Here is a 24,830-nt window from a genome sequence, read left to right as displayed (position 1 = left end):
TTCTTTTGACTGAAACATAAATTACAAAGAAAAATACTTCCCTCTCCAGTCCATCAGGCCACCCCTCCTAAAAGTGCACTTAAATGATTTAGAGCTTCCTTGGCTGCACCTAGTGCTCATCTTTCCCCTTAAGCGTCATTGATAGTTCAGGCAAAGGGGTCTGTGGTCTGTAATTTACTTACATCAGTTTTGTTATTAATTCTGTAATTATGTATTCTGTATTAATTTGTATAGTAATAATTGTATTAATACAGTATCCAGTGTAACTGTATACAGTGAGAATAAAGTATCTTATCTTATCTTACCTTTATTCTGTATTAATAGTCATGGATTATTTTGACTGCTGGAAATGTAGATTCTTGCACGTGAACGAACACACAAAGCAAACAGCTGTTTCTTTCATTGGTTAGAGAAGGCTTGGAAGCTGGAGGGAGATTTACTTGAAGTTACTATTCAGAAGATCTAAAAGTGACTACTAGGGCTTCTACAAATTGAAAGAGAACAGGTGCATCAATGTTGTCAGAGAAACCTCTCACTGAAACTCAAATTGAATCAAAAGATTGAATAAATGATTGAAAGCCTCCGTTTAACATTTGCTATTTTCCATGTGCTGGACGTTACTGGGCTTCCCTCAAGGACGTGCGGTAAGTCCACCTGTTGCTGTAAGCTTTGAGACGCGGTGATTTTCCACACTCCTGCGGACACAGGCTTTCGGTCCGCACCGCAAGCAGAAGAATGTATTGAGTTACCGCTTTCAATTGGTAATCAAAGTCGTATTTTCAATTAAATTCCATGCTGTTCTCTTTCAATTAAATTTCATTCCGTTCTCGCCCAAAGTTATAGCCGTTGACGGTGCAGCCGCTATGTGAATCTGAGACAAAAGAGCGGGATTCTGCCGCAGCAAGCCGACAAATTAGATTCATTGCTTTATTAAAGTCTTAGAGTGCACTCAGACTTAAATTATAAATTAGATCTAAAGAAACAGAAACATAGGCGCCCTTTGTTCATGAACGTCCCTGAGTGACACAGAAGCGTGTGCGTGTCGCACCCACTCAGGAAGCATTTGCCCCCTGTTCCAGTGCTACAACCTGGGTAGCCTCTGCAAGACGCATTTAATGGAGTGCGTTTCAGCGTTGTGCACCATGGTCATTACCCACATCCCATGATGCAGCATTTCGCCCCATGGGAAAATCTTCCAGGGTGACGATGGTCCACCCCATTCGTATTACTCTCGTTCTTCTGCAACGTGAGGAATGGGTTTCACCAGTCACATAAATGAAATGTCTACCCCGCCTCTGGTGCGGAGCCTGGCGACGCGTCCAGTTTTCTTAGTGGGGGCTGAGTTTGGGAGGACCACCTCACCCCGTGTTGGGCACCATCTCAAAGCCACCATGCCCCTACCGTATTTTTGAACCTGAAGCTGATTGGGCTAACAAGTGGCGCCATCTCATTTGACACTCTGCACTGTGGGTGCTGACCTCTGGGCTGGTGATGAATGTTCCGTCGGGGACCGCATGACCCGTGACAGATGAGGCTCGGTGGAAATAAAGCAGTTATTAGTTAACCTCCTGTCATGGGGGACCGGCTACCTCCCTAGGATGTCTCATCTCTTGGTGTTGCTCCTTGGCGTTTCTCTTTGTCTTTTCTCAACAAGAATAAGCAGCCAGCTGATCACAACAGTTACGTGTGCTGTGCAACTTGGGTTTTACCACAAGGTCTGGGGTACTTACGGTACATGGAAGAAGGCCCATATACTACACGTTTCAGAAATTCGACGGACTGCTGGAACTGGTTTCGGTGAGAAACGGGAATTCAGTGGAGAGGTCAATAAATATTGTTTTGTGTTACGATGGTGATGATGAACGTTCTCCTTGAAATCATTTGTGGATGTATAAGAAAAGAGCGATGGTGTTGCGCGCAACGTTTTTCACAGGGGCTGGATTGTGGATGACGGTCTGTCGATAGGGTTGCAGGTTGTGAAAATTTTGAAAGCCAGCTTGCCAAGGAAACTGGAAACAATGTAGCAGGGCTGTCCAACACGTGGCCTGCGAGAACCTGTGTAAATTATTAATACATGGAATACCTGCCATAAATACAGTAAGGCCTACTGATTGAAGCAATAATACAGTTAGACAGCCACACAAAAAACAAACCTGCATATCTTTACTGAAATAAAGAACAAGCCCATTGGTTTGATATGCAATTAAGCAGTTTTAACTCTTAAGAAGTAACCCCCCATCCCACCTCCTGGTCAAAATGGCATCACTGGTTAAAGTAACACGTCCGGTTGAGAAATACTGTTGGACTTCTGGTCTCAAAAGAAAGGCCTTTGCGTCATCTAAAAAATTAAATATTTAAAGAAGTTTTTATACACAGCTGTATGATTGTATATTTTTAAGATCAAATCTGTTGAATTTCAGTATCTGTATGTGAATACATTTATACATATGAAATATGTATAAATATTTTATGAGTCCTTTAGTTGCTCAAAGCTGGTTGGCGTCAGAAACTTGAGACAAAGAGCTGTACACCTGTATCTAAAGAACAATCAATGAAATATATGGAATAAAGTTAATATAATGAATACTTTTGAGTTATACAATAAGACAATAATATTTCAATATAGACATGTAAGAGTCAACACGTTGTGATTTTTTTTTTTTTACCTGCAGCACTCGAACCACTTCACAATAATACTTGTGGCTCTCGGCCTAGAAAAGCTGGGCACCCCTGTGCTAAAGGGCGATGTGGTTTATCGCACAGTGTTTGGTACTGAACTGATTTCTTCCTCCGACAGGGATTCTCTGCGAAAAAGTCTTTTAAATCTAGGACTGGACTCTGTATCCAGAAAATGTGGCAATAAAAAGAGGTCCAAATATTTGCCATAAATAATCCTTAATAAGGGAGTGGACTATGAAGAAGTGATTTGCATTTGCCAAATAACTTGTACTGAGTGCTTTGTTTGTGATCTCGCCGATTATATTCATTAGCTAATCAAAGTACCGCAATATATAGTCGGTAGATATTCAGTGAACAATTTGTAATATTATTACGAACAGATGTGCATTGCGATAACTGTTCAGAGAAGTCAGTAATGTTGGCTGTGTGTGTGTGCGTGCGTACAAATACGTAAATAGGCATGTTTTTATGAATCAATGTCTGTAACTCAGGTCTCCGAAGGAAATCAACGCTGTAAACGCCCGATAAAAAGAACAAAGATTTCCCGTTGCTTTGACTGCTCTCTCTCAGAAGATGAATCGGCGATTTTGTTTCTTGTTTACACCTTTCTTCCTCGGATCGAGAGAGCAAAATGCCGATCTGCGTCCATTAGATACCGAGGAAGGACGTACCCAATGCTTATTGGTTGATTTCACGCGTCCTCCTCCCCTTCTGCACGGGTCTGCTCAACATGGCCTGCGCTTACAGTGTCCGTCCCCCCACCGCGTCGGAGTGGCTGCGTGGGCGTGGGCTTTGCAGGGGTTGTCCTGATGATAAGCGAGCGCTGCTGGGCCTGATAGATTTATCTGTCTTTGCCTGGCAGATAATAACACGAGACTGAAGCTGTCCTGCTGCAGAGAGACACGGGAACCCCAGCCCACCGCCGCTCCGTGGACGCAGATTAAAACGTGGCGCCGCTGGGCAGGGATCAGTCAAGAGCAGAGGGGGTGGGATCAAATCCTTGTTCATCAGCACCTTTCTTCAGAAGTGCCAAAAATGGCAAATTTCTGCGGTTTTCACTGCAGTTCCAGGAGCATTTTCATCTTTTTTTCTATTTAAAATATGAGAAAGCCGTTACAAGAATGACGTTCTAGGTGGAGCATTATTCTATAACCAGACAAATAAAAAGATCACATGGTTGTATATAATATGGGTACAGAATGTGTAAATGCCACAATCACAACTACTAAGCCTCAATGTTCAGTTTTTGCCAAAATGACATTACAAGTTATGAAAATAAGGTTGAAAAACCTTCACATTGCATATTATTATTTGCCCAGAGCTTTTTCCTACCAAATTGGAGATGCTGGGTTTACATACTACACTGCTTACAGTGATTTACCTGTTTGTACAGCTGGCTAATTTTTGATGTACACTAATTGACCATTTTAGGGTGAGGACCTTAGTCAAAGGTACCACAGCAGGAGGTTGGGTTCAAAGCAATGGTTTGAAGGCAACAGCACTAACCACTGTGCTACAAGCTGCCCCCATATGTACAGTCAATGCCATCAAACGTGTCAAGCAATTTTAGAAATGATTTGTTTGACAAAAGTAACATGCCCAGTTGAGACATACTGTTGGACTTCTGGCCTCTAATGAAAGGCCTGTGCATCATGTATAAAATTTGACAAGTTTTTTTTACACGTATGTATTACCATATGTTTGTAAGATCAAATGTGTTGAATTTAAAATGAAATATGTATAAATATTTTATGAATGAGTCCTTTAGTTGCTCAAAGCTGGCTGGGTTCAGAGACTTGAGACCAGGAGCTGTATACCTGTATCTATATGTGTGTGTGTGTGTGTGTGTGTGTGTGTGTGTGTGTGTGTGTGTGTGTGTGTATATATAAAAAAAAGCTTGAATACAGCCACACGCACGCACGCACGCACGCACGCACGCACACATTCACACACACACACACACACACTGACTGAAACTGCTTGTCTCGAGCCGGAGCCTAACCTGGCAACACAGGGCGTAAGGCTGAAGGGGGAGGGGACACACCCAGGACGGGACGCCAGTCCATCACAAGGCACCCCAAAAGAGACTTGAACCCCAGACCTGCCAGAGAACAGGACCCGGTCAAACCTGCTGTGCCCCCACACTCCCTGCTTGAATAAATATATATATATATATATATATATATATATACACACACACACACACACACACACACACACACACACACACACACACACACACACACACACACATTTTTCTGAACCACTTGTCCCAGACAAGGTTGCAGGGAGCCAGAGCCTAACCCGGCAACTCAGGGCATAAGGCTGGAGGGGACACACCCAGGACGGGACGCCAGTCTGCCACAAGGCACCCCAAGCAGGACTCGAACCCCAGACCCACCAGAGAGTAGGACCCAGTCCAACCCACTGCACCACCACGCCCCCCTATATATATATACACACACATTTTTTTTCAGTGAAATATACTGTATTTTTGTTAGTGTGTTCATGAATGTTTGCCAGATAACAGGGTTATGCTGCTTAGTGAACCCCCCACGTAAATGGACTCAAAATGTCAATACGGTACAGTTCTAAAACCCATCCCACTCAAATAAAGCAAAGCATATTGCTTCTAATCTTGAGAAAGTGCTCCTTTCAACAGCTTCTGTCAACTTTTTGTGGAAACACAGGACAGATTGTGGAGTTTGTCTACATGATGGTAAAAATTCACCAGGAAGCACCGAGCAAGATTAATTATCTGAGAAAACCCAGAGGCGAAGGCAGCATCCAGATGTGAGCATCATGCCGCTGGCTTCCACCGCACCGCAGTTCCACTCATTAAACCGCAGTGTCGGAAAACTTATTAAAACTCAACGTGAACTTGAAAGGGATCCGTCTTTGGGGTTAGCAATAAAGCGCCCGTGCTTGTCTCGCAGTCCTGTTCCAGAGCGCTCTGCACTTCAGAGCGTTTAATTTCTGCTGACCTTCAGTGCCGAAACCTTGCTGTTCTAAGCCTCGTTGCCGTGGGCGATGTGCAAACTTCAATATTTTAGCAAAACCAAAGACAACCGGATGCCACTTTGCAAGTGACAGAGGAACAGACCGATGCTGAGATGGGTAGGATGATTTGGAGGATTACTCCACTCCAGTCAGCAGCCTCACATCTCCCAGAGTTCAGGGGGAAAGACTGGATATTGAGTAGAGCCTACAAGCCCCGCTCTTTTCTTTTTCTGTAGAATATAATTTGCTGCCATTTTAACTGAACACACATTACACCCGTTACACTCCAAGGTGGAAGTGCGTTTGATTTTCCCATTATCTTTTATTCCTTCCTGTAGGTTTATATTCAGCCAAGTTGGCTTTATGGAGCAGCTCGTACCTAAAGCCTACATGGGGATCGAAGGAACAGAGTGAAAGCAATTATTGCTCTCCTGCAGCTCAGAGTTATTTAACAGAGATTTGTGAGACCATATTGTAGATGGATGTTAATCTCACATAAGAGGGGGTGTGGTGGCGCAGTGGGTTGGACCACAGTCCTCCTCTCCGGTGGGTCTGGGGTTTGAATCCCGCTTGGGGTGCCTTGCGACGGACTGGCGTCCCGTCCTGCGTGTGTCCCCTCCCCCTCCGGCCTTACGCCCTGTGTTACCGGGTAGGCTCCGGCTCCCCGTGACCCCGTATGGGACAAGCGGTTCTGAAAGTGTGTGTGTGTGTGTGTGTGTGTGTGTGTTAATCTCACTTTTCCTGCGCTTGTGAAACATACCTTATTTTTTCTTTTTTAAAATCATTAAAAAGATTTTACATTTATTTATCAGATGCTTTTCTCCAAAGCAACTTCCAATGAACTCTATGTAGTGTTATGAGCCCACACACCTTATTCACCAAGGTGACTTACACTGGGTCACTCATCCATACATCAGCGGAACACACTCTCTCTGTTACTTACACACTACGGGGGAACCTGAACAGCATGTCTTTGGACTGTGGGAGGAAACCAGAGCATCCAGAAGAAACCCATGCAGACACAGGGAGAACATACAAACTCCATGACTGATCAGAGATTGAACCCATATCCTCTTGCACCACCAAGACACGGTGAGACGGTAGCGCTACTTGCTGTGGCACTGTGCCACCTGCCTTTCAAAAAAATGATCCATTAAACATATGGACAAACAAGTTTTGCTGCGTCAATATTACTTGCTAAGTTCTTGTTTGGAGATCCCAAGATGGGGCTCTTTCAGTCAGGATGTAAACAGAACTGGGATGAGTCAGAAAACCTCAATCTGCTGAAGTCGGGTTGTGAACGGGAGCGTCGGAGTGTTTTGAGGAAGGAAGGGCGCTAACAGTGGACCCAACGTGCTCTGAAATCAAATCGCTGAAGGATGGTGACTCTGTGTGATGGCCTGGCCTGGCCTGGTGGGTAGGGTCCTGTCATGACTGTCACCGCAGTGCAAGCAAAAGGCAAACGCTTCTAATTACCTGCCTGTCACAGGCCTTGCATATGTAATTAAAGGCCTTTGCCATCATTATTATAGACCATATAATTTCCTTGTTGGAAGTCAACTGAGTATCTATGGTGATGGCATATGGTGGGTGGTGGGGGGCTTTTCATTTTTTCATCGAAAGTGGAAAAACACTGCTGCAGTGGAAGCAGCCACTGATGTCGTTGCCAAAACCGAGCCGAGCGTCAGGGAACGAGCCCGGCTGCCGGGCCTCGTACCCCGGCGCTGCCCCCAGCACTGCCGTGTAGCTGCCGCTCTTGGTCCGGCCGGACTAAGGCCGCTCGGCAACCGCACTGCAGGCAAATATTCTGGGGGTTTAATTTGCAGACTTGTTCTTTTTGGACATCGGGATCCCTCACATGAGGGCGTAGGGCTTTTCATGCAAACTGGGCTCCGGGACACACACGCTAATGGGGTGACTACTTTAAAGCGCAACATTCGATACACACTCCGCGCCCTTTGTGAAAGTGGCTCCCGTGGGGCTCAGGAGGAGATTGTATGTTTTTTTGCACTCTCAGTGGAGCTTGCAGACTGGCAGCGGACTGCGTGTTAGCTGCGGCTATTGTGCGGTTGTCCGTCATCCCGCTGGGCTTCAGTCATCCGTCTGCTGGGGTAGATGTGCTGCTCTTTCGTGGTTGCCAGCATCAGACATGCGTCCGTTCAAATTTTTCCCCTTTCGCTCCGGGCCGGGAAGATGCACACCTAGAACTATGAAACGAATCTGCTGACACAGAATATACCTTTTGCTTTTACCTACTACATTTGTTTTTTATTTCTGCACTTTGTTATCCATGGATCACAAGCAGCTGGAAAATATATTTTTTCGCACTGAGGTGCTCGGACACACCTGTGATTACAAGAAGGTCATCTGCACTAGTTTTCACTTGTATTATTTTGTTCTTCTTTATTTTGGCAGTTTTTTTAGCTTTTAACTGCAATTTTTTCACATGTATTAATCCCTTTTTCACTGTTTCTATCACTCAGCTGCATGCAACAATAACCTGACTGCCAGGGAGCGGATGGGAGCTTACCTGTGCGCCATTCTCTGTCCTACCTGCTGAATTCGCGAGCCAGCTGGCATCACGTGGGAGGGGAAAAGGTGGAGTAACATGGCCCTTGTCCCAGCTCACCAGTGATCAATCCACAGGCCCCTGATGGCCTCTCAAGCTGTGTCTTGGAGAGGAAACAACCTCTGCTGATTTTCCTACCCTCCTCCGATAGAATGAAATCAGTTTTTCTTCTATTGCCTCAACATCCAGTCATAGTTTGTGACTCTCACAAACCGATTTGTCCATTTCAGGATTAATGAAGTTCTCGCCCGTCCGTCCATCTGTCCGTCCATCCATCCATCCATCCATCCATCCATCCATCCATCCATCCATCCATCCATGTGCACAGATAAGGTACCACACACACACACACACACAGGACTGTTGTCCTTCTTTAGCACAGTAATGGCACAACCTTTCATGTTTTTGTATGTTTTTCATGATTTCACTTTTTCTTAGTTTGAGGATTTTTTTTTTTTTTGATTGCATCGGTGAAACTTTCCGGAGTCTCGTGCAATTTTGGTAGCAAACACTGGCCTGTATATCAGCTCAGTCTGTATCATACCTTCTTTCCCTATCTGCACACCATGGCAAAAATGCTTTCTGGCAACAGATGCAGGAATACAGAAAAGTTTGCAAACAAAAACATTGGTAGTTTTGAAGAGCTGGCTTAAGGTCTTTAAAAATGCTTTGTGCTGTGTATGGTTAAAGTTAGGGGTGAGACTTTTTTTAAAGCAACATCTACATTAATTTATTTAGCAGACACTTTTCTCTAAAGCAGCTCCCAATGAACTCTATGTAGTGTTACCAGCACACACACCTTATTCACCGTGGTGACTTACATTGCTAGATACACTACTTACACTGGGTCACTCATCCATACATCAGTGGAACACACACGCTCTCTCTCTGCCACTCACACGCTATGGGGGAACCTGAACAGCATGTGTTTGGACTGTGGGAGGAAACCCACAAAGACATGGGGAGAAAAACTCCATACAGACTGAGCAGGGATTTAACCCATATCCTCTTGCACCACCCAGGCGCTGTGAGACAGCAGCGCTACTCACTGTGCCACCCACAAGCTATACTAGAAGGAAGATTTTTTTTTATTCTGTTGTACTTTAACATATTTGCTCATCTACTCTAAATAAATACAGAAAGCACAGGTTTGTTTTTTATAGTTGCTATTTTGTTTCTTTTAGGGTTTACTGAGATACAAAAGGGTACCTGGGAATGGAACCCCCGCGAACAAGAGGGATCCAGAGAATTTCCAAAATTGGCCGTTGCATGATATTTTTATTTTAAGCCACAAACGTCAGTCCGGTCAGACGTAATGCAAAACTGTCAGACGTCAGAAAATGGATCCTCTCCGCATGCCAGTTTCAGCTGTTCCACTGTTTAACCCATGTAATTATGGTGTATTTACAATGAAAGGGCAAATCTCGCGCTCTGCATGCGTGTGTCACACTGATGGTAAACACTGAGAAAGGATTGTACACAAACCCCCCCTGGGCCAGCGAGCAGCCGGGGGTAAAGGAAAGCCACTTTTCCATGAATCTCAGTCATTCAGTCCGTGGCAATCGTGTTCTCGCAGACACCCACCACACCAGCGCTGGGAAAGGGCTCTGCCGTGCACTCACGCGCTTCCCTTCATCACGTGGATGGAAACCAGGAGGCCCGGCGGTCTCATGCCCGGGTGAAGGCGCCTTCTGTCTCCCCGCGCTTTGGATCATTTGCATGTCATTAGAAAACCCAAAGGAGCGCACATCTGGATGCTAGCAATACACTGCAGCTGTAAATCACAATTAAAAAAGAGCGAATCTCCTCTCTGTGACCCTCTACAGAAAGCACATAGGAATTGTTCATTTGTGGACTACTGTTTTTTTTTTTTTTAACAATGGATTTAATGAGTCAAGCGAGTAGTTTGTGTGCACATGGCGGGTAAATGAAGAATAACAATAACTGTGATTGAATCGCTATGTATCTGTAATGTAAATATAAGGTTAATGGACAGCTGGTAGTCTTGTGGTTAGAGCTACTGTTTATGGATCCAACAGTTGCAGGTTTGATTCCCCTCTCCAGCTGTAGTACCCTTGAGCAAGGTACTTACCCTAAATTGCTCCAGTAAAATTACCCAGCTGTATAAGTGGGTAAATAATGGTAAGCTTGTAATAACTGTAACCTTAAGATTCTAAGTCACATTGGAGAAAAGTGTGAGATAAATGTAAATCTGGATAGACTGTTGATATATTTTGGGAGGGGGTGTGGTGGCATGGTGAGTTTGACTGGGTCCTGCTCTCCAGTGGGTCTGGGGTTCGAGTCCCGCTTGGGGTGCCCTGCGATGGACTGGCGTCCCGCCCTGGGTGTGTCCCCTCACGCCCTGTGTTGCCGGGTTAGGCTCCAGTTCGCCGCGACCCCGCTTGGGCCAAGTGTTTTCAGACGGTATCTAAGTATGTATTTTGGAAACTAAAGCTGTACAGTTTATTCCCAGAAACATCTGAATTTTTTGTTAGTTTACCTTGATAACGACAAAGTTGTTTATCCAACTACTGTGCCGAAGTGCAAAAGAAGAACACATCCCCAAACAAGATGTTCTCACAATGGTGGTACGGAAATAATGATAAAAAACTACGTCATAACGATAAGTAAAAGTAAGTTAAAAAGGCCTTGAACGTCAATGGATACTTATGTAACGGCTGAGTCAGCTGCCATGTCAGATATTTCCGAAATATTTAGTATAAAGCAGTTAACAATGTTTTAGTCCAATTTTAATCAAGTTCCTCTCAAAGTATTTATACGATACCGAGGCATTTTTTTGCAAAACTTTCCAAGGCAGTTGTTCCGGAGGATGAGCGGAATCACAGCAGAGTAAGTTCTCCAGCGAAGCTCTCTGGGAGACGTGAGACGCAAGGTCATTGTTAACCTTGCTGTAGGCATCCATTTTTAAAGGAAGCTTCAGGAAGGGTGCGGGGAAGCTGAATGATAGACTTTGTCTGCTCCCAGCTCTTAGGAGACTCCCTTTTGTTGCGATAAACTGCTTCTCCAGCACCCCTTCCTTTATCTTCCTAGAGGAGCTTAAACAAACCCAGGAGCTGGCTCTCGGTCGCCTCCTGCTCCCTGCGGACCACGTTCGGCATCATAAAGCGCCGGCAAATGTCCCGAGATTGCGGCGACGCGTGGGAAATTACACGACAAGTCGAATAAGGTGACAAAGAGCGTGACGTGTGGAAGACGCACTCGGGCCGGGCGAGGAGGAGCGCAGGCTTAATTCCGCGCAGTTAATGCTGCTCTCTGTTTGCACTAATCCAATGAGCTCCGCATAAAAGCTGTCTTATATTGTCTTGGACCAGTTTGAAGGATGGAAGATTAAATTTTGCCCCTCAAAATGGACGTAATTATTTTCTGCAAGGCGCCAAACTTTAAGCTTAGGGGATTTGGCAGTCATTTGTGCATCTTTGATGAAATAATAGGAGGTGTTTAAGAAATGATGCGGTGTGAGCCGTCGCCTCTAACTCTCTCCGCCGAGGGGTAGGTGCGCAACACTAAAGATCCCTTCTCCCCTTTTAAATAAATATTTTTACATTAGAAACGTGTCCCGCTCACTGTTTTTTTTGGGCCTGCGTGTCCTAAGCACCGGTATTAATGCCTAAGCTCTCTCTGGCTTACAAGAACAGGCCTTGTTTGTTTCGGCTGAGATTCCACAGAACAGCTAAGGAACTCATCCAGAAACTCGACCCTTGACCTTTACACCAGCAAAACACATTTCGACATGTTTTACCCAAAATAAATGTGTTATTGCCTGAATGTTCCAATACTGGTATTTTTTCCCAGCTGGTGTTTTTGGATGTTAAACCGGCCATCAAGGAGTAACAAGGTTTATTACCGCATTTGCTGTACGTTGCTTTGTTGCGTATTTGTTATTCTCATTGTGTGAGCTGTCTTGGGGGGGAAAGTGTTACTGATTCAATTATGTCTTCGCTCAATATTTTAGTGGGGGTATGGTGGTGCAGCGGACTTGGCTGAGTCCTGCTCTCCGGTGGGTCTGGGATTCGAGTCCCGCTTGGGGTGCCTTATGATGGACTGGCGTCCCGTCCTGGGTGTGTCCCCTCCCCCTCCGGTCTCGCGCCCTGTGTTGCCGGGTTAGGCTCCGGCTCACCGTGGCCCCCGCTTGGGATAAGTGGTTTCTGTGTACGCCTGTCAATATTTCAGTATTTTTTCCAAAATTTATTTATTTTCAATTGATTTGCATTGTATTTTTTATATGTTGTGATTCAAAAAAAAAAAACATTTAAATATCAGGAGTTGTATGTTTTTTCTATTTCTTTAAAATGTGATTGTAGTAAATGTTCTGATTCTTCTTCATCCAGAATTCAAGGCGTTCATACATTTTACCTGGCAGGAGGCCTGTTCTTCACTTCAGTGTGATTTATACCTGGCAGTCTCACAGTAAAAAGGTGGGGAGGGCGGTTGAAGAGGGGGTGTGTGGGTTGTGGGGGGGGCATCTCTGCATCCAACTTCTCGTTTTTTCATTTGATTTACAGTAATACAGTCCTCTTCAACCTTGCACTTGTTCCTTTGGCAAAATGCCATCGCTATTGCGGAGTACAGCCTGTGAGGAATGGGTATGTATGGTTGTGAACTTTAAGGAAATGTTATTTATTGGTCCAAATAGTGAAGCGGAATCAGAGAGAACCAATTCACTGCTGATACTATTTTTTTTCCATCCAAAAAGTTCTTTCTTGGTGGAAGATCGAGTAACTTCGCAGGGGTCGGAACAAAGACGGCAAGGTCATCCGTGAATGTAAAAAGCTCTTGCGTTCCCAAGATGCCGAGCTCCTTATAGAAATCTTCCGTGACATTTGTGTTTATGCTGTATTTATTCAAATACGGCATGTGCTGAGCACAAGGTTCATTCCTCTGAATTAAATGAGTGAAAATGCTGAGAAAATGCATGTGCGAATGCTTTTCAATGACAATTTGATATTATTTTTGCCTTTTACAGTTACATTACTATGAGCAGTCAGAGTTAAGATGCTGCGGGTGGCTTAAGTGGCACAATGGTGGAGCATCAGAGCACCTGGGCTGTGATCAGATGCAGGTGTGATCCCAACTCAGTCTCTGTGCAGTTTGCATGTTCTCTGGGAATCAGTGCTCTGGTTTCCTCGCAAACGATCCAAAGACATGTTTCGGGTTACTTGGCGACTGTAAATAGCTCCTGGTCTGTCACTGTGTGAATGAAGGTGTGTGTGTTTGACGTCGTGTGACGGACAAGTTTACTATAGCGAGTGAGCGGATGCGTGCTTCGGGTCTTCTGTTGCATCCATGAAATAGATGTTCCTCAAGGCCAGTCTGTGTGGCTGCCCTGCGATGGACCGATGTCCTGTCCAGGGTACACCCAGCCCAGCCTAATGCCCTCCAGGTCAGTCTCCGGACCCCCGCAGCTTTGCGCTTTTAGTAGTTATCAACGGTGAACGGAATGAGATGAAGCCCAGTCCAAAAACATACCAAGGCAAACGTCTTCAATACCTTCCGTCAGTCTGAGAATCGGCGGAATCGGAGGAAAATTGCGACCTCAGACATGCCACATTTTGTAAGTTCCTTTGATTCATTATCTACAATGAAGACACAATTAGAAAAGTACAAGTTGACAAAAAAAAAGAGGTTGACCGAAACCTTCGTGTTGTCGTATCTGTAAAAGACTCTGAATCGGTTCCCATCCAAGTTGTCCGGCGAGCGCCGTAAAGCAAGCGTGGTGAAAAGAACGGAGCGGTCTTCAGCGGACGGTTGCCGGTGTGCAGCGCAAGGGCGGTCAGGCATGATCTCCATGTGACAGACTCCATCAGCGAGGGTCTCTAAATGGGGTCCACACAGAAAGCATGTACATCCATTAGCCTCCAAAAGAAGAGTACATCTTCCGCCGCGCTGACGGCTCCGCATCATTATCTCTCGCTCACAGTGCGCTTATTTATTTATTTCCTTAACCATCTGAAGTGAAAAGCTGTCTCTGGCAGACACTGCAGTCTGTAGCAAAAAGATTACAACAACCTCATTTGTCAGTTTTATCTTACATCTTTGCTCAAGGTAAAAACAAAAGTTCTTCCAACAGCACCGCAATTTCAGGTGTGCGTTACAAAAGGACTTGGTGGAATTGTCGAGCATGAAACTTTCAGCCGATTTACTATAGTAATTGGAGATTTTCATTAATTTGATTAATGGGAACAGATGGCTGCTCTCGATGAGATTGTTTTTTTGCTAATTATTTGTGTTACATTTAAAATTAAACGTCCTATTAATGCTTTGATATCTACTCTATTAATAACGGATTCTTTAATAGCTAACGCTAAACACTCGGAGAACAACGCAGACACATAATTTCAGCTTTTTTGCACACCGGTCCTCGAGAGAATTCTCTGGAACATCAGAGGTGTGTGTGTGTGTGTGTGTGTGTAAAGGAAAACAAAAGAAAAAACATTTAAACATCCAAGTCCTGGAAAAACTGGAGGCGCCGAGTCAACCTTCAGCCTTTGCGCCACGCAAGTCTCCGAATTCGAGCATCCTCCCACTTTGGAGCTCCGTTTGCCTCCGTGCGCACAGTCAAAGTCAGAGAGCGCAGTGCCCTTTGTCTAGGGGCCGCCGTGTCGGTGTTGAACCTCTCCACGCTGATGCGCCCACTGTATCTGAACGCACTTGAAGCTGCTTTGGACAAAAGCCTTTGCCAGAGGAATCAATGTGAACGTGAAAGAGTGTGCTAATGGAAATGATGCCCAGCTAGATCTGTATGCACTGCCTAGACCCCTGTAAGAATACATCAGGGCCCGGTTTGAGCACCGGACGCTTTCCGGGTATTGTACGTTGAACACTGGAGCACCAGGAGGCCTGGGCCGGGGGGTAGAGTCGTCAGCGCGACGCATCTCCCTTCCATCGGTCATCAGCAGCAAGGTCCCTGGATTTTCGCGGGTGTTTTGTGGGCTTCAATCCCATCCTGGTTCTGTACAGCTCCTTCCCAGAAAGATGACAGATGATTTACCCTTGACAACAGGAGAGATTACATTACTTTGCTTCTTCTTGTTATTACCAGTAACAGTAATGGGGCCTTTCAGGTTGGAGAAATGTGAAATGATATATATATATATATTTAATAAAAATCCTATTATGCTTTGATATCTACTGCCTCTATTCTCTTTATTGAAGTCGTATACCATTTTTATGAATCAAATGATTCTTCCATCTTGGAAGATATCATCTGACTGGGTTCAATGTACTTTATGCATAGTGAGTGCTTCCTATTATTTTCCTGGCTATGTTCAATTCATGCCTCAAATAAATTGCCACTGCAGTAGGTTCTGATTTTCCTTGGCTCTGCTGGGTAGTTACATAAACATTTCGCACAGCACTCGATCGCCTTCTAGAGCAAAAAAAGGAAAAAAAAAAATCTATTTCTCAGACCAGTGTAAAAAAAATCAAGAAACTTTACTATTTCATAACTGAAAATCCATCGATCGGAGATGCATTTCTTCATTTATTTTTGCTTTCCCAAAGTTTAGTCCAAGTGTTTATCGAGTCATCCTTTGAAGCCAACGGTGGTCCGAATAGCTTTAATTTGTACCATTGACTTTATTGTTATCATTTCAATGAATTGAATAACAACCACTATCAAATGGTGATTACCTACACTAGTCTGATTTTAATTAAGACGATAAAGAATATCAATAGTGCTTTGACGTAAATACTCTCTCATAAATGCAATTATTTTTACCTTAAAACAATTATTTTAAAAGCGTATATATATATTGAAAATAGAAAAACGAGGTATGCATAATTAAAATCATTCTTATTTTTTATAATATAATTTTGATTATGTAATTTCCGACAACTACTGAAGGAGCCCTGCTTTGCTGTGTGCTTTTAGGATTTTTAAAAACATGTGCCATCTTTCATAAATCTATTTGTTTTTAAGTGAGTGCTGGCCTCCACGATTACCTTATGCTGTGCACACGTGTTCACTGCAGGCACAGGTGACTGATGGGAAAATCCCCCCCCCCCCCCCCCCCCCCCCCCCCCCACAACCCCCCAGGGAGTAGCAGCGGGACTTGGATTGCAGAGGAGGATTTATCATGAGAAAAGATCAAAGCAGAGCCCATAACATCTTCTGTGGAACCCAGCTCCTATGCAATGTCCACAGCCGCAAAAGCAGCACCTTTCAGCAGAAATTTCACCCATAAACACAGTAAGGTCTTATTTTGTGTTTCGTTTTCTTTGCAGAGAGCTCTCTCGCTAAGTTCACACAATGCATGAGATGGTCAGTGAGTTTTTCCTGTTCCAGAACAGAAATAGGTCCCTGATTCAAACTGCCCACATTGCCACTAACAAGCAGCTGAGCAAATGGTTCTGGGGTGGAGGTGTTTCATAGGTGCTAACATCACCGTCTCTTTCCAACCACAGCACCTGAGAGCGACACCCTGTAGGCAAAGGATACGTCACTACAGTCAGTCCATACCCAAAAATATACAGTACAGCATATTGATGTATGTGACAGTGCCTCAGAATAATCATTATTTCATCTCAGATACATTCTCATATTGTGGCTTACTGAAGGCACAATCACCACCTACATATTATCCACGAATAAGAAAAAAACTGGGACAGGGTCTCTTTAAGATGGTTTCGAATGGACCGAGGCTTTATTATGGAAAAGGCAGCAAAATCGATCACGATACAGCGGACCATGTGCAAAGTTTCAGGCTGCCGCTACAGCAACATCCTGCTAGCACCCAGGGGAGCCCGGGAACCAGCTATTTTTGATGGTTTTTGCTGCAGTGACAGGCTGTTAGTAGGCAGCCTAAAGTACTGTGAATCGACACTTGTATGCTGACCTCCTGCACACCATGTGTAGCGAGCAAGTCCAAAAAACAACTAGAAGTACGAACTGCGGCGGAGGTTCAGTACAAAAATCGAGCACACACCTACCACTAGAGCCCCAACTGTGATGATTTGTGTCCTTGTTTGGAAACTGGTCTTAGTGGACATGCTCAAAAATGGTTGTCATTCTTGTTGTCAGAAATTGTCATGGCAACAGCAAACAAACAGCTATCTTTCTTGGGCAGATCCATCCATCCATTGTCAACAACCGCTTGTGGGGTCGCAATAATTTACATTTATTCATTTAGCTGACGCTTTTCTCCAAAACAACCGACAGTGCTAAGCTACTTACAGATATTTACCCATTTATACAGCTGGGTCATTTTTACTGGAGCAATTCAGGATAAGTACCTCGCTCAAAGGTACTACAGCTAGTGGTGATACCGCTGGGTCCAAAGGCAGAAGTTCTAACAATTATGCTACCAGTGTCCCCAGTTAATTCCTTCAGCTAATTAATAATAAGATAATTAATAAGAGTTAATTCATCACTTATTTCAGTTTCGTTCAATTCTGTTCAACATTTTTGGCACATTTGGCAATACCATTTCCATCGCATCTGAAAACTGCTGCTTTTGACTTTGTCCTACAGAAGCTGAAGGCCATGTTTCACAAATGTGAAGTTCAGCCTCAGTGAAAATAAGCATTAACATGACATGATTGACTTTTAAGAGAGAAAATAAGGGTGACTTCTTGTTAAAGCTCTCAAATCATAACTGCTGTGCTTCAGCTCAGCTGCTTTAGACCATCATCACCCTGGCAGACTCTCCATGGAACTCTGGATGGAATTACAATAAATAATTATGACTGTCCCTCATAAATCCTGCCCTAAGATATGACTAAACTTGCTGCAGGACAATAGATTCATAAGCATAAAAAATGTACTAATTCAGCTTGCCCTTCCTACATTTGACATTAGTTTCTTTAGCTTATATTAACCACTTTCAGAAGGCAAGAGAGGCAAGAACAGCAAGGAATATCTTACTATATTGTCTAAAACTGAAACACGCTTTAATGTCTCCATCCATCATATGATCAAATGTGAATCAACAGTTACAACACCCTGCTTCCCGTAATACTTCAAAACATTATACAAATACTCTATATGAGAAATATTTCCCAATAAGAAATCATTGGTCAAAGGCTATTTTTTTATTCTGGTACAAACCATTTTTAACCCAGTATTATTGTACCAAATGAAACCTGCTTCAAATACACTCCACAGAGTCTTCAGTCAACAACTGGTCACCTCCAATAAAGGAAGTTTACACTGTCAGAAGGGTATAAATGCCTTACGGTCGATTGTGGAGTGTAGGTGGCCTCAAGGGAGGGGAACAGTCTTTTATGAAAAGGTTTTGATGGAATGTACTCACTTTTTATTATTTCACTTTATTATTGTTCTTACTCACGCTTCAGCATTTTCTCTTCTTTACCAACTATGTTTTCTTATTTATTATGCCTTTTGCCACAGTTAATTATCATTTATATCATTCGTATTTTCTTTTCACTTATTGAGCATATTTTTGTGAACTGGACACTGCAGAGAGTTCTAGGAAGAAAACACCTCTGCAACTTGGTAAAATTCCACTAGCAGGGATAGTAGACTGAAAGACCTTGGATGGTTCTTGCTTTGGGTGCAACTTGATGAGTTTCAGGTTGTATTATAGGATGGAACACACCCATGAGATGCACACAAGGCACACGGGAGTGTTAACATCTGGCATTGCATACATCCTTTGCAAGTGTGTTTGCGTCAGTGATGGATAACACCTGGTGTAATTCTGCATAAGCGCAATAAAACCTTTTTAAGCTTTACTGTGCCTCATCACTGAGTCTGCAAAGAACCAAAAACTGTCTGAAAAAGTGCACAGCTGCAGCCCAAAATTAGGGATGAGGACTATTCAGTGCAGAAACACAAGCTCAAAGCTAAAGCGGATGAAAGTCAAACAGCAGCCCGAACATCTATAAAACCCACAAAGTACGACACCACATTGTGGACCAGGTGCTCCTCTGCTCTCTGCCCAAACCTGCTTTTCTCCATGAGTCCCCAAGCCTCTCTCCTACTGCCTCAAACTCTTTTCCTTGGTTGTCCCTGTAGCAGGTCTTCAGTTTGTTGAATTTGCATGGGGTGGACACTGGGAGGGGGTCCATCAAGTTCGCCACAGCCCCATGCAATGGGTCTACCCAATGCCACATTGGGTACTGACATTCCCTTTCACGCAAACTATCTGAAAGCAGGGCGATTCATTCCCGCGAGCCACCTGGATGGCTATGCAGATGACGCTATATGGCCACCTGTTAGCCTGGGGGGTGTTGGGTTAATGTGTGAAATTACACAGCTGTGAGTTTGCCAGACTGTGTGAGAGTCCCCAGAGCCCCCGACACCCCCTTCCGTGTTTCCAGAATCACCTTCCATGCTGAAGAGCGCAATAGGCACACGTTAGCTTAATAGCTGGCATTTAAAAAGTCAACTGTTCATGTGATTTTGCTCACGGTGGTATCTTTTGGGTCCAACTGGAAGGCCTTTCCTGACTGGGGAAATGTTTCACTGCAACTCCACGTCTGTAACCCCTACGACTACCTGTTTTGTTCCTTGTACTCGAGGTAAATTTGAAATTCAAAACTCCAAATGGAGAGGAAACAATTTGAGGGCTTGTCTAACTGGGCCGATCATCAGTCTTCTTGGTAAAAAAGCACAAACGTTTAAAAGTTTATTACTGGGTTTCTGGTGCTGATGGTGCAAAAATCGATGAAGGTGATGAATGGATACAGGCACACCCGTCCTAATTTGTCACCTTTGTGAAGTCAGTGAGTAAGTTGGAACACAGTTTTTCTAATGCATCTTAAGTGAACATATTTAAGCGATAAACTAGTCAAATAAATAATATCCACACAGAAGCAGTTGTTACCTTTAACTTGGGAGCGAAGAAACTCTCCCAGTTTTAAAATATTACTTCCTGTGTTATAATGCATGATGTATATTTTTGCTTCTGATTTTTCTGGGACCTACAGATGCCTTACATGGGAACCTGCAGGAGAATACAGTATACAGGAAGCTGCTCATTATATAGGTGTGTACTTAACATTAACATTTACAGTAGTATGGACTGAAACACCAGGGAAACTTTTCCCATGTCTCAGGTGTGAATATGTAAGTTATAAGCACATATATGGGAACAACATTTTGACATGTCTTCCTCACCACCTGTAACTCAACATCTCTGACACAGAGATCCATCACCTTCCAGCAGGTCCATTCTCCTGTCAAGAACTCTATCAGAGTGGGGAATTTGCTCATTGTACCTAATTCATCAACTGAGAGCCTCAAGCAACGATCAACTCAATGTCTGTCCTTCTCTCCACATATTGAAGTCACAAACTTGTCCTGCAGATACATCCTGCGCAACATCTGCAGGATCCACCCTTATCTCACTCCAGACTCCACGCAACTTCTGGTCCAGACCATGGTGATACCCTGCCTGGACTGCTGCAACCACTGCAACTCTCTCCTGTCTGGTCTTCCAGCCTCTGCCGGGTTTCAGAGCACATCTCTTTCAGACCCACTTCTCTCCTGATCTATGTACTCGACAAACATGTATTTTTTTATCCATTTAATAATTGAAGAAAATATTATATGCAGCTACTCGTGTAATGTGTACTGGTTTACACGATAGTATGCGACTAATTGTACTCAAGAGTCAAGAATCACTCCACTCAAGTCTCTCCATCCAAATCCCTCCTCTTCTTGGTGTAATGCATGGTTTGTTCTTGAAGTTGTACATCGCTTTGGAAAAGCATCTGCTAAATGAATACACATAAATGCCAATGTAAATTAAAGCAAAACAAGCACCGATCCTAGAGCCTGAATGCAATATGCCAGCGACGATGTAATGTCACTGGCGCATTAACTGTTGCCCACTTTGTTCTGCTGAGTTCACCACTTCCCCACCTTTGACTGTCCAGTATAAATCATGACACATAATAGAGGTGATTACTTGCCAATGCTTCCGAATTGCTTTCAGCAGTACCAAGTTTGTTTAGTATAATGGCCCTTACTTTCAGTGACACCTAATAATTTATCCATGCACCCATTTTCAGGCACCACTTATCCAAAGGGGTTGATTTGGACTCTCTCCCAGGAATCATAGGTCCCTGGGAGGATGCACAGTGTTCCAAGGGCGAGCCCACTGCAGGGGCTCTCACACAGACACTCCTTCAGCCATGGCACAAAATATAATCAAGTCACCTGTATGGGGAAAGATGAGGTCCAGCTGGAATCTGCAGCCATAACTTCGTGAGGACTGCATGCTCAGAAGTTAGAAACGAAATACAGGGGCTCATAAATCACTGCATTTCGTCACTCTGTAAAGGAGGGTTCGGTTGTTCTAAAGGTGAGTGAATATATGCCAGGCTATAATGCAGAACAAAAATGAACCCGGATTCCGATCCTTCCAAAAGTTTAAACTGTTTATGCAGAGTTGTCTATGAAATCACGAAGAAAAACTCATTTAATGCAGCACTGGCTACCTACACCTTTGAGAGTTCTCACTAGGTCTTATTAATGATGCAAAGGTCTCGGAGAAATGACTCGGGGTTGCTCTCAGAACTTTCCATGTTATTGCTAAGGAAAATAGATCATGGTCTCGTACGAGACGCTTTACAGATAGCTACAGTCATTTAGAGCAGAATCTGGGAAAACACAATCCATCGTCTCGGCTGTGACCGTTGCCCTCCGACTTTGACAGATGAAATGATATACATATGAATTTTAAACTCATATTTCTGCCACAAAATCAGTATCAGTGGTAACATTTTTCTGAGCACTACTTAAGAGAATTTATGTTCTACACAATACACAGTATGTTGACGGTGACCTCGAAAGTCGATCAATAGGTTCGGCATATTTGAAAGTTTTTCAGCCTGAAATCAGAACAGGTGAAATTATAGATGAATAAAAAATAGCTGATGATTGCAGTTAATGATTGTTTACCTATAACGCATCTCTTCTTTATATGCATTTTGTGCAAAGGTTTTCCTTGCAGCGCTTAGTTCCCAGTCCTTCTGCACTCATGAATAGAAGACAAGAGGACACACTCTTAGTTCTTGGGAATTTGGACCGTTCTCTTGATCAGGTCGGCACATTGCACCTTATTGCATATCAATGGGAAAATCATCACCCCCCCAAAACCGAGGATAGCTGGTGGAGTAGTGATTAGAGCTGTTCCCTTTAGACCCAAAGGTTGCACGTTTGAGTCTCACCACGTGCTATAGTACTGTTGAGCTAGATACTTACCCTAAAATTGTCTCCAGTTTTGCCAAATTGGTAAATAATTGTAAGTTGCTTGGGAGAAAAGCATCAGGTAAATGCTTTTACTGCATCAAATACAGAAGTATGAACAGTGCATATTGACTCGTGCTCCAAGAAAAAAATTGAAACTTCCTTTCATCTGGCAGTGCAGGATTGTTCAAGTGGTGTGGAATAAGGAGAAATTGCTTTCTAATTTCTCAAAAGCAGCCGATGCCAGTATAAAGAGAGCAATACATGCATACGGCACAGACATGACACAACATTCGACATTCATTCAGCATACATAGGACGAGATGTTACACCCCATGCCATATTACAATGACTGTGCACAAGGACCCAGTCCCAGTGACTTCACTATAAAGCCACAGAGAAAGACATCTGGCATCGCCATCATAAATCTCCATACTTCAGGATCAAGCGGCTTACTCTTCTCCCCCAACCACCACATCAAAAATCTCAGCGAGAACAAAAGCGCTGGAACAGTGGAGTTATTGTCTGAGAGATGCCGAAAAGTGCCATATGCATTTCCACAGAATAGATTCAATGTCAAGTGACGGTTGCACACTTGCAAAATTACGTGTGCTGTGAGACATGTTTTGTGGGCAATTTGCATTTTGAATATGATTGCCTTCAGCGCACAATAACCGGTATACAGAACAACGCTGATTGTAATTATCGCACATTATCTGTGGAGTATGCAGTAATGGGGCTGATGGTATCTCCTGAGACACTTCTAACAGCTACAAAAGTGTGTTTCCATTGTCAGCATTTCATCTATACAAAACAGGGAATTTTAACTACAGAAATGAAAAATGAAATTAGTATTGTAGCCACACTGGAGGCGTCTTCCTGCTCCCCCGAATGCGAAATGCGTTGGAACGTGTGGGAGACACCATCTCCATGCGACGAAAGCGTGGTTCGTGAACGGTCGACACTGGAAGCTCTCCTTAGTTTCTTCCACAGAAGCTCCGCAATGACATTGCCTCTGTGCCGCAGCTATTGCCATCCGGACAAAGGTTATATTCTATTATGTGACGAACAGATGGAATCTAACAGGTGGCGAAACAGTTATATTCTGTATCTGCCGAGAAAATAAAAATGTGCCGCTCGCACTTTGGTATTTGGATTTTCTTTTTTTTTCCTCGTGTCATTTGTCGCACGCTGCGCCGGGTCCTTCGAAACCATGGAGGATGGCGCCGGTCACGAGCGCAGGTGGCACAAAAGCGCTTCTGCTAAAAGTGTCACTCGTTCGGGCTGTTCTTCCCACTGATGGTCTGTCTGTAGCCAGGCCCAGCGGGCGCCTCTTCAGCCTCAGTGTGAGCGCGAAAAGAAAGCTGGCGCTCGTCTAAATACAAACTATAAATAGATGTATTTTTCCTGCACCGTGCCAACTGATGAAGACTGTCCGCAGCGTGTTTTATGAATTTGCTTCCTCCCCGTATATCATTTAAATGAACTAGAGAGCCGCCCACTTGGACATAAAACAGTACGATACCCCGGTACCTTCAAACATCCAAACTCGGCCTACCCGAATTACAGTAATTCATGTTTAAGGTGAGATTGGTTCTGTATAAAAAGTGATAAGGCTATACCTTTTGTCTTTGAGCTTTTCTCAACTTTAGTGTGGGTTAGGGTTTTGTTTGTCTTCTCTCTAAGGCGAGCGGTAAATAAAGCCAGCAAAACGGAGAGTTTATTATAAGAGGGATATTTACAGAGGGGACTCTCATTGTTCGAGTATCTGATATACTCCTCGAAGTCCTCCCTGGCATTTTATTCACATTGTGCTCTTATTGATTTGTCCAATGCAGTTACGGCAAACTGAGCAATCATGGGAACAATGGCTCCCATCTGTTTTTATCAAGAAGAGGCTCTGCGCTGTGGGCTGTTCGGGTTCCATAGGGCCACAGAAGACGGCGTGTCCTCAAAGACAAGGCCACCACTGCGGTATCAGCGAAAACGCTTCCCGTCCACCTCCCATCATTCCCTTCCCTTTAAGGGTCACTGTCATGAACCGCGAGGCAAACCAGGTGAGACAATTCATAGTTACAGTAATGAATCCTTAGCATTTTTGGTCACAGTGCTGGTAGCCATGATGATTTGGTAAAAATGTTGCTAACATCATCTGAGGCCCTTTAATGTCTTTGGAATTGATCTGTCAGTTTATTTTAAATGCCTTAAGATATTCAACAACATCCTGTAAGGGTAATGAGAACCCGTGGTGTACAGTGAAAACAGCGACATTTTCATGGTGTGAAAAAACACTCATCTTGTTTTCATTTTTAATCTTAATTTGTTGATGAGGCATTATGGAAGAATAAAACTTTAAACCTTGACAGGTACTTAAATGTAACGGTCATGAGAAATATGTCTCCACAG

Source organism: Scleropages formosus, chromosome 24, assembly GCF_900964775.1.
Source record: "Scleropages formosus chromosome 24, fSclFor1.1, whole genome shotgun sequence".
NCBI classification, from domain to species: domain Eukaryota; kingdom Metazoa; phylum Chordata; class Actinopteri; order Osteoglossiformes; family Osteoglossidae; genus Scleropages; species Scleropages formosus.
The sequence above is the reverse complement of the archived record's forward strand: the minus strand, read 5'-3'. Positions refer to the sequence as shown.